This window comes from Phyllostomus discolor, chromosome 4 (genome assembly GCF_004126475.2).
Source record: "Phyllostomus discolor isolate MPI-MPIP mPhyDis1 chromosome 4, mPhyDis1.pri.v3, whole genome shotgun sequence".
Lineage (NCBI taxonomy): Eukaryota > Metazoa > Chordata > Mammalia > Chiroptera > Phyllostomidae > Phyllostomus > Phyllostomus discolor.
In genome coordinates, this window is record NC_040906.2 from 158885881 (window position 1) to 158890191 (window position 4311).

At 44.8% G+C, this 4311-nt stretch overlaps 1 pseudogene; it reads right to left on the reverse strand.

Moving 5' to 3' along the window:
* Positions 1-697: 697 nt before the first annotated feature.
* LOC114495056 lies at positions 698-1302 on the reverse strand (annotated as a pseudogene).
* Between the last annotated feature and the right edge of the window lie 3009 nt (positions 1303-4311).

Here is a 4311-nt window from a genome sequence, read left to right on the forward strand (position 1 = left end):
CACTGAGCAATGGCTTCTCTTCTCTCTTCCAATAGAGGGAAGGGCAGTCACCAAGCCGGAGCTCCTGGTTGACTCCATAGGCATTTCCCGTCTAGCAGATTCAAGTGAAGCTTCGGGGAAGGGGGCACCCAGGATGGAACAGGTGAGAATCTTGGTGTGGAAACAGAGGCAGCAGATGGTTAGCTGAGAGTGTACACTGGGACTCAGCCAGTGTTGGGTTCAAGTACTGGCTCTAGAATGTTAACAACATGACCCACCCTGGGATGAAGTGATGTATAGAAAGCACTAGAACAATGCCTGGGCCATAGGCCTAATAGACATTTTGACTATTTTTTTATAGATCAAGGTGCTGTCAAGCAGTTCTTAAATACATTCTGGTTGAATTGGTACCATGATGGTGTCAATACCCATTCTACAGATGGGAAAATGGCTCCCTACATCTCCTGGGTTGTGCTGGTCACAGGGGGTGAACTGGGCATGTCTGGTGAGAGTGTGCGAGTAAGGAGGTTGGTGTGAACCACCTGAGCTTGCAGGAAGCTAAAGACTCTCCACCAGCTCCCAGGATGGACATGCAGAAGCCCAATCACCCTTCCCTGAGAACGTGGCTGGTCTGCAGAAATTGCTGGGGTTGACTGGGTCAGTGTACCTGGCCTACAGTCCCAGCACAGGCTGTTCACAGGAACATGTGACTGCAGGAGGAATGACAAAGCCAGGTTTATTGCTCCAGGTTAAACCAGTGGACACAGGATTTGAAGGGGGAGGGGAGCACACAAAGTTGGTGAACATGTCCTCAGGGCCATTGCTGAATTCTTGGCATCCTGGGAAGCTGACTCATGCACTACAGATGTGCTGATCAGCTGCCCACAGGCCAGGCCACCCCTACCCAAAGTTCGAGCAGCAAGCCAAGGCTCTTGGGGGCAAGGCTCCTTTGGTGCACAGTACTGCCCATGGAGCTAGTCGCAGAGGTATGGGCATGGAGGCAGGTGCTGTATCCTTAGTAAGGTGTCTTGTCTTGGTAGTGGAGGAAGAGGCTACCTACTTCTTGACAGGGGCCTTCAGCAGCGCCAGCTTCTTGGGCAGGCTGGTGCTGGCTTTCATTACCACGTCATGTTCAATCTTCTTCCAGATCCCCACCTATAGGCCTTCCTTGAGCTTCTGCTGCTGCACAATGCAAGCCTTCTTAGGAGCGATAACACAACCTCCCTTCCTCGGACCCCGACTCCGCCCTGAGGCCGCTGCCACCGCCTTGCTCTTGGACAGCCTCTGTGCCTGGAACTTACGTTGCCCCTGCACCATGATCGGACATGCCTAGAGTGAACTTTTTAAAAGTGAACTCTGATCATTTTACATCCCTACTTAAAATCCTTCCATGGTTTCCCACAGCCCTTAGAATTAAGTCCCATGTTCTTAAGATAGTTGCCTTATGCCCTTCTGGCACCATTTTGAGCTTGTCCTTTTCCTCTGTGGATTAAGCCATGTGCTTTTCATCTGAGCCCTTGAATGAATCTCATTCTTTCTAATGTCTAGGCCTGAATATTTATGGCTTTTTGTTCCTGACTAATTCCTAAATATTCTTTAAGGATCACCTTAATGACAACCCTGACTCAGGTTAAAGCCTCTTACCAAGTGCTCCCAGTGAATGCCACTTTTTGCTCCAGGACCTCACATGCTATTAGGGCTGCACTCTCAGGATCTATCACAGTACCTGACATGCATAGACCTCAGTAACATAAAGTGAAGATGAGCCTTAAAACATTTGCTAGAGCCAGGTCAGAGAGGATCTTGAGTTCCCGGGGAAGGAGACTAAACATCATTAGTAGGCAATGAGCAGACACTGGGGTTTCAAGGGATGGAGAACAGGCTTGAAGTTGCTGCTTTTTTTTAATTTAATCTTTATTGTATTTTTTCCATTACTATTTAATCCCCTTATACCCCCTCCCCCCAGTAATCACCACACTGTTGTCCATGTACTTGAGTGTTTTTTCATTTTTACTCCATCCCTCCACTCCCTCACCTCCCCCACCAATAGCTGTCATCCTGCTCTCCATCTACGAGTCTGTCCCCATTTTTCTTGTTAATTCAGTTTGTTCATTGGATTCCACATATGAGTGAAATCATATGGTATTTGTCTTTCTCTGACTGGCTTATTTCACTTAGCATCATTTTCCAGGTCCATCCATACTGTCACAAAGGGTAAAATTTTCTTCTTTTATATGGCCAAGTAGTATTCCATTGTGTAAATGTCCCATAGCTGTTCTATCCACTTATCAACAGATGGACACTTGGGCTGCTTGAAGTTGCTTCTTAAGACAAGTTATCAGTGATATACAAGGTAGTATAGAGCACAGAGAGGCTGGCATGAGATGTATTAATAAAATATTTCAAGAGTCTGTCTAAAGGTAATGAATCTGGTCTAGCTGGTTGCTAAGGAATATGAATGGAAAAGAGAAGCTGAAAGAGAGAGAGTCTGTAGATATAGATATTGTAGGACTCCAGAAGAGATGGGACATAAGAGAAGAAGGAAAGCAGAAATGACTCCAGATTTTGACCCTACAGGTTAGAAAGAATGGTGATGTCACTCACAGAATGGCAGGCAGAAGAAGGAGTTAGGGGTGAGAGGAAGGAACTGAGAGAAGAGGAGGAGAGGGGTCCATTTTTGATACTTTGACTTTAACTTTCAGGTGCTAGGGAAACAGTCAAGTGGATTCCCCCCCCACACCCCCCAGAATTATGCTAGCCAAGCCTGGACATCAACCTCATCTGCTCCTTCTCTCTCACAACCCATGCCCTGCCTAATAGTCTCTCAACTTAGTCCTTTCTTCTCCTTTTCACACCTGACTACTGCCTATATACAAGCTCTATCACCTCTCATCTGAATTCCATATGCACTATGATGGGTATTTATGTGTCAACTTGACTGGACCATAGGATGGCATGATATTTAATTAAACATTATTCTGGGTATGTCTGTGGGGGTGTTTTTTGGATGAGATTCATATTTGAATCAGTAGATTGAGTAAAGCTGATTGCTCTCTCCAGTCTGGTGGGCCTCATCCATTCTGTTGAAGGTCTGAATAGAACAAAAAGGTTGATTCTCCAGAGAGTAAGTGGGAATTTGCCCTGCCTGATTGTTCTGAGCTGGGACATTGGTCTTTTCTGGCTTTCAAAATCAGGCTGAACTTTGGCTCTTCCTGAGTGTCAACCCTGCAGGTTTGGGGACTGGAACTTATATCATTGGCTCTTCTAGTTCTCAGTTCTGTAGATTCCGACTGAAACTACACACTGGATCTCCCAAGTATCCAGGTTGCCCACTGCATATCTTAGAACTTCTTAGCCTACATAATTGCATAATCCAATTCCTTATAATTTCTCTCTCTGTCTCTGTCTCTCTCTCTGCCCTTCTCTTTCCCTCTAGATAGATGTATAGATAGATAGATAGATAGATAGATGAAAGAAAGAAGAAAGAAAGAAAGGAAGGAAGGAAGGAAGGAAGGAAGGAAGGAAGGAAGGAAGGAAGGAAGGAAGGAACTATTGGTTTTATTTGTCTCAGGAGTCATGACTCATACATGCACACTTCCTCTCCCTGGAGACCCACCTCCCTTCTTCTCACCCTCATCATACTATGCTTAATGGACAAATTACTCTTCCTAAATTAGCTCGCTTCCAACCATGCTACCCCCTGGTGACCTTGGATTTAGAAGGCAGAAGGATAATAACAAAATCAGTTAAGAAAAAGTTTTAGGGAGATCAAGTTTTAAGGAAAAAAAGAAAAAAAGCAATCAAGAATTAAATATCATGAAACACTGAAGACAATAAGAACCAGAAGAAACTGCACTTCCATGATGCACTATACTAGTGAGTTTTGAGGGGTCCATTTTTACAGATTGTCAGACTAACCTGAGGTTGAGAAGCAAGGAGGGTGGCAGGCCCAGAGCAGGGCTTCTCAAGCTATCTGTAAGGAAGATTCAGGTTGTTGTCCCATTCCTACCCCCAATCAAATGCAGACTAATATTCTGCAAAATACATTAAGAAACAATTATTTTTAAAATGATTGCATGTTTAGATATCATGGCAATATCAAATTGCTATAAGAGTTTTTAAACACTTTCTTTCAGTTTCTAAGCTTATCTTACTGTGGACCTGTACACCAAAGAGCTCACAGAATGGCATCTCTCCATAGGCTACATTCTAAGTAGCAAAAGTCTACACCTAGGCCACAGGTCACTAGCTGAATCCGACCTTCCACCTTGTGTTTTACATCCACCAAGGTGTTTTACCCAGCCCAGCACCTTGTTTCTACCCAGTGGCAGC